Here is a 9,690-nt window from a genome sequence, read left to right on the forward strand (position 1 = left end):
AAGAAGTATATGTTCTGAATTCTAATAAAAATGGAAGAAAATACAATTATTAAAAATCACCTAGAATGTATTTCACATTTTTAATACTTTCTCAGGGATATTATAAAAATGCAGTTGTTCCATTTTTGAAAAATAGTATTTGTTGCTATTGCTAAAAGGGAGCGATATTGGCAGTAATCATATCAGTGTTATTTTTCATGAAATGTGAGTACTCTCAGACTAGTTATTAGCAAAGTCAAGCTGATATTCCAGGAACAGATGAAGTAGATACTTCTGGAAATTCAGACTAAAGATAGCTGGAGGAGTTCATCTTCTGCCTTTCTGGAATACCCAGTCCTCTAGCCCTACCATACTGCCCTCCCTAACTGTGTGGCTTGCAATATTGCTCAAAGCTTAACTTTTATTACAGATACCTCCTCCTCCATGATGCCTTTTCTGATCTTCGCCAGCTGGCTGTTACTTCTCTGTCTCTAGATTCCTAGCACTAGAGAGTTATCTATTTGTCTTATGGCATTTACATTCTGCCTTGGTTATGGTATTTGTGTTCTTGTCAAGACTCCCTCTTGCGACCTACATCCCACCCTGAAATCCTTATTTGTCCTGTTGTACTTAGCTGACACGCAGTTGGCATCTAATATTTGTGGTATTGAATTGAATAGGGGGAAAAACCCGAAACCCAATTGGTTTGTTTAAATACTCTCACATAGAGGACAATTTGTAAAAACAAAATGGGCATCCGAGGACAGTCCCCTGAGTGTTTTGTGTTGTGCTGGTGTTAGCATTAATGGTCTCTCCAGGACGCCACTTTATACCCAAGGAAGAATTTAAAGTATGTCATTTCATCACTGTGTTTTTACGAGGCAATGCTAATTTAACTAGCAAAATACTTTGCACTATTTTGATTGCATGAACTGCTTTTTTAGTGTGTTATTTTGGGGTGTGTAAATTTTTGGCAACTGGATTAAACAAACAAAAACGAAGAACGCGATGAAATAAGACCACTTATAAGGCTCATTACCTTTTGACTTTGAGCAACTATCTAATTACCTTAAGTTCAAAGCTAATTATGGAATTCCATGTAATAATGCTTTACATTTGTCTACTGTTCAGAGGTTTACAAAGTGCATTCATCTGCAGAATTCGTTAAACCAATCAACTAGTCAATTAGCAAATGAATCCTTTGACCGAAATTCCTTTAAAACCATTACTAACAAACATGACAAGCTTGATTTGGGGATTCCTAAAATAAATAAGGGAAAGGTCTTGTTCTCCAAAGTCTTTCAGTTGAGTGAGGGGAGACAGAAATATAAACAAGTAAGTGGACTAAAATGTTGTGATTGACATCTGTACACACCACAGTGGGGTCACAAGGCAGGCAGTAGGGGCTGTTCTTACTAGAAATGTCTAGAGTGAAGTCCTATTCGATTCTTACTAGTGTTACTGTTGTCCGCAGTTGGCAGTTGAGGGATCCAACTCAGAGAAGTAAAGCATTTTTTTCTGAGGTGACCCTACTCTTAAGATTGCTAAAGTGAATTGTCCCACCCTGGAGCATTTCTTGTCTACTCACACAGTTGCTAGGATATAAATCCTCATGTTCTAGCTGATATGAGAAAGAGAAGAAGGTAATACCAGTGAGCCTGAAATGGGGTATTATGTTCATTCAGAAAGAGCCTGGTTCCCAGAGTAACAAGAAAACAACTTGACTGAAAATGTTACTCATCCAGAAAAGAAGAGAGAAAGGCAGACCCAAAGGCAGGGTTTTGAGCTGGAAACAGTGGCTTTGCTAAGATTTACAGGCCTGTGGGATTTCACAGTTGCATAAAGTATTAAGGAAAGTTATTTGAAAATATTCAAATTACTTTGACATCATTTCCCCCTAGGTAATATGGAAACTCATATTTTGGAGATTGGGCTTCTATTAACACGAACTTTTGAAAGGAATGGGGTTTATAAGCATGACCCACTTCTCCTGCTATCACCACCCCCAGACTCCAATTTAATTTTGTTTTTATTCTGCCCACTAAAAGCCATTCGTTTTTTCATGGGAAAGATGCTTCTTTTTAGTCATACGTTTACTGTGTGCTGCCACATTTCACTAGGTTGGTGGCATAATGCCTTAAGAAGACATTCGTGTGCATCTAGGATAACAATGGCAAAAGCAACTTAGTATTGGTACGTATTTTCTTTGTTCTCCAAAAGAACGCCTAGTATTGGGTGTTAGAATGCAGCATTGCTCAAAGATGTGTAATATGAACTAAAATTGCCCAGCAACTGTGATGGGAGGGGATTGGTCTTTATTTTTTTTTTCCTTCTGAATTTCATGTAATTACATGAGAATTGTGAGCTGGCGTGCTAAATTTTATAAATTACTAAATTTTAATACCAACAGTTAGGGAAGCAGGTATCGTAACTCACCTGAAAACAAGTTTCTATTTCTCCAATGGACTAAGCAGCTCCTTAGTTTTCATAACCCCTTATAGGTTAAAAAGCTTTCAGATGATCTCCTCTGACTCTCAAGAACTCCTAGGGGAAGCATAGGAGATATTATCTGCAAAAAAATGTGTTTACACTCATGAAGAAACTGAAGCCCAGGCTAAGGCTCTAGATAACAATAAGAATTAGATTTTTTGTTATCCTTTGAACGAGTGCTGCTTAATTCTCCATATTATATTGCTTCTTTATAGAGAAATGCTCTCATGGTCATAGATGGTCCCTAACCCTGACCTACTCTTTTTCAAACACATGTGATTAGTTTCAAGGGAACCTCAATGAGAAAATGGATAATTCAGTACCAGCCCATCGTGCTTACAAGTAACAGAAATCATGTACCCCAGTGGTACAATAGTTTGAATTACTTTAATATATAAAGAGCAGCACCTAATTAAATTCTAAGCATCAAAAATCATATTTCTTTGACAGGGAACACCTGCATCAGAAGAGTTCCTTTGTATGAGCACAGCTCAGTAGGCATCCTCATTATAACGCTGTATGCAGTTTAAATTGTAGGAAAAGGAAAGGAAGTGCTATTACTAATATAAGCTCATTTTCTCAGGCTGCATGAACTTGGAGTTTTAAAAGGGGTCATATAAATGGCAATAACCCATATTTTTTGGCTTTTGATCCTTCTGGCTATTATAAACCTCTATGTCCTTTCTACCCACCCTGAGTGAAGTCCCCAGGGGTGGTCTGTCTGTGCTGGCTAGTTCTATCAACCACCTGTGAATTTCTGATGTTATTTCCCCCCTGCCCTGCTTCTGCCCTCATGTTGATAGGCTGGCTGCCTTCGGAGGGATGATAGCCTTTGCTCTCAGTCAGTAGCCTCTCCTGGTACCATTTTTGCCTATGCCTCTGATTTCTTTCTTGGAGTTCTTGATGTAAGCTGGGTGGAAGTGGGATAATGCCTTCTTCTCCCTTTGGGGATACACGAGGATCTCAAAGCAAGGTTTTTAGTACATATATATTCTTATTTTTAGATGTACAGCCTTCTCTCTTTTTGGTACTGAGATCTGAGGCCATGAAGGCAGGTATGGTATGGACAAAGCTGGAAAAAAGCTTAAATGCTGTATTAAGACCATCACCTTATCCTCTGTTTGGCTCCTGATGAAAACAGATTTTAGCCTTACTCATTCCATTAGTTTGCCAGAGCGGCGCAGAATCTCAGCACTAAATAGAACCTAGACTCAAGCTTGGGCAACCAAAAATGTCATTTTTTTGTGCTCAACCCAGGGCTGACTTTTTCCCCCTTCTCTTTTCTATTCTCTTTCTTGTATTCTTGACTTCTGATTCTTTGATTAATTGAATTTCTTTTATCCTTGGTTCACGAAGTGAAAGCTGCTTTGAAAGCCAAAACTCCTTAGGTCAGATCTATCTCACTGACAGAAGGGAAGGAATGAAGGAAAACCTCCTGAAGCAGTTATCTATTTCCAATTAGAAGAGGGACATTCTACTTCCTTCTAGTGGTGAGTGACATCAAATCAGCTAAAAAAGGATCTCATTACCTACGGATAAGAAATAAGAACTCTGAAACTCAATGATGTTGTACATATACAACAAAACAAATCTAAACTTGGATTAAAAAGCAGTGTTTAAAATTAACCCAGGGAGGCAGAGCTTGCTGAATTTGCATTTGTGGGTGGCAAGTATCTAGAAGCCCTGTTCTTGTTTTACTGTCTGGAGAGAGGTGAATGTCCCCTTTCTGAATTGGAACTCCTAAGAAAATTGCTGAGGAGCCACCCTCTCCCTTTATATTCCGAGCATCTCTTCAAATTACCTCAAGCTCACGAAAATTGCAGAGGATCAGATGCCATCTGACAGTTTGCAAATTATTTGTTGGAAGGTGTTTCTCAACCAAATAATACTTTTATTTTTATTTTTGTTTTGTTTTCAGGTCAGACAGGTAATGTGCCAATGTCGTAACAAGGTTCAAGGGTGGCACATCTCCCACACGTGCTTGAACACCCAGTCATCATGCTCATGAGCTACAAAAGGATCACTCAACCAAGTAACACTTTTAGAAGGCAGAATAATGCAGTAATCTGGGTGCAGGAGACCTGGAATTTCTCTTTTTTATTGACTATGCCACCATCCTTTCAGCGTTAATTCCCTTCTCTACCTCCCTTGGTCTTTTCTTTTGTAAACAGGCTTCATCTACATGATCCCTCCTTCTCTAAAATGCACAGTCTACAATTGTGGAATAGGCCTTCCTACCCAGTGAATTTCTTTAAACCCCAGTGGAAAGTTTCTAGTTGTGAGGGGAGATGTTTTCTCTTACATTTATAGAGCACCTCCTAGGTATCAGGTATTGTGCAAGGCACACTTTACATGTGTCACTTAGTAGTGATGGCGATGATGATGATGATGACAAAAACATTGCCCAGATTCTGTGCTAGACACTGTTCTAATCAGTTTACATATATTCACTTGTCTAAATCCTCATCACAAACTCTATGGAGTTGGCACTATTATGATCTTCATTTTGCAAATGAAGAAATAAACAGATAAACAAAAGAGAGCCCAAGGTCCTAGAACTGTCCTCAATATTCACAAACAACAGAACAGTTGTCCTATGTTTATAGATGAGGAAGTTGGGGTTCTAACTAACTGTAGAAAACTGCCTGTGGTCACAGAGCAAGTAAGTAGCACACCTGGAAATCAAACTCACATCAAAATCATTTCAGATCCCAAGCTCTTTCCACTTTGCTGCTTTGTCTTCCCAGAGGCATTTTTGCTTTGTTTTAAACCACAAAGCGTGGCACTTTTAATGAAATAAAAGTTTGCCAAATGAAAAGCAGATTAATGAGATATTTGGGATGTTTTGCAGTAAATAAATCTCTTTCAGAATTCTCATCTTTTCCCACTCAAACTGCTAAAGTCATAACAGTAACAATTACCTCAGCCTAGTTAAGGCAGTGTGGGAGTGAACCGCTTAATTTTATTGCTCAGGGTAGACACTGGAGACCAACAACATTTTCCTTTAGCTTGCTGAGGCACAGGTCAGAAATGGGATATATCAAATGTTGGCTTTCCCCATCAACCACTTATTGTTCCTCCTGCTTTAGCCATGTCTTGGAACACCATTAATTTAGGAGAGAAGTTGAGCTTAAAATTGGCTCAACATTAAAAATATAATACATGTCAATGCCAACCTGTTTGTCAAATAGATTGAACCTAGAGCATCACTTCAACACGACTGCCTGGGACTTGAGGAGGGCAATTTTCTTTTCTTTTATAAAGTTGATCTTAGATAATCCCTGAAAATCTTCAAACATCCCCTGTGAAAATGAGAGACCAGAACAGAAATGTGATTATTTCTAGATGATATACAACTGAACTTGAAGCCAGATGCTCACATTTATATTCAAGAAGAATGTGGGTGTCTACTTATGCTAGGTGTCGGGAATATGAGGGATATAAAGAAAAGCAAGTCTCAATCCCTTCTCTATGAGAGAGTAATCTATTTAAGGGACATGAGATGTAAGCTGTAATAATCTGTGCTGTGAGGGAAGCATGCCATTTACTGCCTATTTACAAGTATTATGTCAAGCACTTTATACAGGAACATGGCAAGGTAAAGGGTATTATCCCCATTTCCAGGGAGGAGGGAAACTGAGGCTCAGAATACATTGTCCTGGGCTGATGGCTTGTTTATTAGTGCAGCTGAAATTCAAACCCAGGTGGTTCTAATGCCAGACTTGTGCTCTTTCTCCTACATTTTACTATTAACCAAACAGAATATCATTTGGCAATTAATGGTTTAACTTATTAGGCATGCCTTCACGGGAGTTAAAGGTTTATGTAGATAGCTCACCAAGTTGCATGACATTTTGAGACAATTATTTTTGACCTGAGGCGATCTGGAAGAATCTTGAGCGAATCAAATCATATAGAAATCAAAGCAAATATGTAATAAACATTTAACAAATATTAGGTATTATTATTGTTGTCAATGTTGCATTAAGATTAAGCTGGCATAAAACATTAGAATCTGTTCAGTGCATGGAGCAATTACATTAAACACAAGGGTATACTCTATCACCTACCCAACAGCAGGGTAAAGAAATAACCATGAAACCAGGTGGTAAAAGTTTCTACAGCACTGATTGCAAATATTTATCTCTATGGCCCCAGTAATTTTGAGAGCTATACGTAGTGGGTCCTCAATAAATGTTGAATAAATGAATATTTTATTTTGCTGAATTTTAAAAGATTTTTCTACTTATGAAAAATAAAAGGAAAGTACACAACAAAACCTTTCACCCATTTCTTGTGCTTTTATGTTTCTGGAGTAAGGCTTATGGATGGTCTTCAGGTGGGGGATAGAAGACGCCTAGTTATCATTTGGCTAGATTACTTGGGAATAAATAATGGTTTTGAATTTTGACTTGGCTACTTCAAAATACCTGGATCAGGTCAGCAAGAGTTAATGTTGTGATGTGGATACCAAAGAACTAGTGTTAGATGAAGTATTTATGATGGAGAAAGTAAGAACACAACTCTATTTTGTTTTGGTCAGGGCTTAGTTGGAATATTGTATACAGTTGTGGGAAATGTGCATTAAGGCAAATATAAAGCAACTAGGACACATTTAGGGGAAACTTGGATGGCAACAGGGAAATAAACTCTGAATGTTTGGAGGATGGGACTGTGTAGCTTATGAAAAGACTGAAAAGGCTGAGATAATCGTCTTGAGATATTAGGAGGGCTGTCTAATGGAAGCGGAATGTAGACTTGTTCTCTGTGGCCCCAAAGGAAGCAACTAGAAACAATAGACTCTGGGAAGTAGATTTGGCCTTACAAGGAAGAGTTTTCTATTATACTTGCCCAGAGATATAGTTTTCTTTAGAAAGTGGAGAATTACCGCCCCTAAACGTGTGTGAATATTTTCCAGGTAACTACTTGGTGGAGCCATTGTAGAGGAAATTCAAGGGTAGCATGGGGAATGGATTTCACAAACATCAGAGTCCTTCCCAGTCCTGAGCATCTCAGCAACTGCTGGATTATCTTTCCAGGCTTTGCCTCCACCTCAAGGAGGTGGGACTGGTCACCAGAGTTGGGATATACTTTTGGGGGTGGAATGATGGATGGCAGGAGATGGAAATAATCCACAGTGACAGAGCAGTTGCTTCGTCCATTCTAATTCTGGTCTGCCATTTTTTTATTTTGACTTTTCTATACACTGCACACACCTGCTTTAGACTGTGGGAACTAGGAGGCCCAGAGACTACAACAATGTAATTTGTCATCTTCAAGTTAGAACTTCAATATCTCATGCAATTGGGTTCTTAGAAATGTTATTTGACAATCATTTTATCAGGTATTAAATATTGTCAGGCTCCAACGGTATGACAGTCTAACTTGACTACTCTAATTTTAGGTTTATAAAACTTGTGGCTGCTTCCTTTCTCTGGAGGAAGACAGAACTTGAGTTGTTTCCAAAATTGCAATGAGATAGAAATTTTGGGACACCTGAAAGACAGAGAACCAACAAAAAGATTCCACACATCCAAGTAGTCTTAAAAATTACCCACATGGTAGATGCAGGGCTCCCAGCTCTGTGTCAGGTTGGAATCTTCAACCGTTCAGATGCTCTTAAGCCTCTCTGACCCCTTTCTACCCACTAAAGAACTGAACGTGAATGACAGAAGGTTTTTGCTCATAGGTTACAGCTAAACTCCTTTGGTGATAAACAGCAAGTATTCCAGCAAAAGGAGTAGGAGGTTGACCACTTTATTGTTTTTCTCGGGGCAGATATTGTGAACTCATGCAGCATGTAATCTTCAGTGACCTCAGTTGTTACATCTAGGAACAAGTTTCTCTCTAACCCTTTATAGAAGTATAAACAGCAGGAAGGCATGATTTATAGACCAAGAGGCATTGTAAGCATGGGAGCTGCTAGCTATTCATAGTCCCCCTCTCATTGTGGATACGCTGCCCATCTCTTGGAAGGGACACTGAAACCTTGGCCAGAGCCTGTTAATCCCACTTACTTTCATGGATTGATGTCAAGGGTATCAGGTCCATAGAGATTTCAAAATTCTACAAAACGGGTTCAGTGGAAGATGTTGCTCAGTTCAGAGTAATCCTTTTGGACCAGGAGTTTTCCTAGGCACCAGCAATCATCTGAGCCCACTTTGTAAGGATTGCTTCTCTTGCTTCTCATTTATATACTGCAACAAAGTGTCTGATGGTAAGGTTTCTTTCACAATTGTGGGTTTTATCTAAATCTCTGGGCTCTTCTATAATTAAATTTTGATTGCTGTGTAGTTATTTGAACTTCTGTGAATCTCTGTTCTACTCAGCAGTAATAAGGTCTGTTAACATTATTAATTTGGCTATGGGTGTGTATATATATATATAGTGTTTTTTATGTTCTTAATACATTGTTTCATACAGGCACACCATCTCAGGAAGATCTAGTCTGTTGCAAATTTATGCAGAAGTTGAATATTTTTGTTGTTTTCTCACCACCACCCTCATCTACCTGCTAACCAGATACTATTCCTTCTCTTTGCTGTGTCCATATCTTTTATTCCTTTAAGAGATGATTTAATTCCTGACTTGTTTTCCTCTAATCATTGCTAAAACATTGGTTGATAATGCTTTAAATTAAGGTATCACTTCTCACAAAAGTACTTATATTTTAATAAGAAACTTTGAAAGTTAAATATTCAAAGTGCTGACTCTCCATGTTTAAATTTCAGGCAGTGGAAAAAATAGTTTTTGGTAAAGATAAAGGGAGTTGGGTTTATTACACAAGACAAGCAGCATTCTCACTTTGCTTCAGATACGTGGGTATGGTGACAGGCCTGACAAATCCCTCCTTTTACAGATAAATGCAGAGATTGCACTTCTGGGCTTGTGTGAAGAAAAGTAAGAGAGAAACCAGTTGGGACATTGTTTGGGCCAGGGAGAAACAAGATCCAGTACTTTGGCAATTTTTTAGGCTTTTGTTTTTATTTTGAGGGGCAGGTGGCGGGGTAGGGGAGCTTAAACCAAGTTCAAGGAGTTGTGGAGAATCCAGAGATGAGAAATTATAGCCTCTACTTTCCAAGGATTTATATCCTGTGTCATGAGGAAATCAGGTATGTTCATTAATAGACCGACCTGAAAGCAGGATATGAAAAGGGCTATCATAGAAGAACAACTAACATGCTATAGAAATGTGTAGTCCAGGCTGGGCGCGGTGGCTCA

At 38.6% G+C, this 9,690-nt stretch overlaps 1 non-coding gene across 1 annotated transcript; it reads right to left on the bottom strand.

Annotated features, from left to right (window-relative positions):
- Nucleotides 1-4,386: 4,386 nt before the first annotated feature.
- Nucleotides 4,387-4,490, bottom strand: LOC116275157. The gene has a single exon (XR_004184114.1). It is a non-coding gene; the product is annotated as a small nucleolar RNA U13 (small nucleolar RNA).
- Nucleotides 4,491-9,690: the final 5,200 nt, after the last annotated feature.

Source organism: Papio anubis, chromosome 5 (genome assembly GCF_008728515.1).
Source record: "Papio anubis isolate 15944 chromosome 5, Panubis1.0, whole genome shotgun sequence".
Classification (NCBI taxonomy): Eukaryota; Metazoa; Chordata; class Mammalia; order Primates; family Cercopithecidae; genus Papio; species Papio anubis.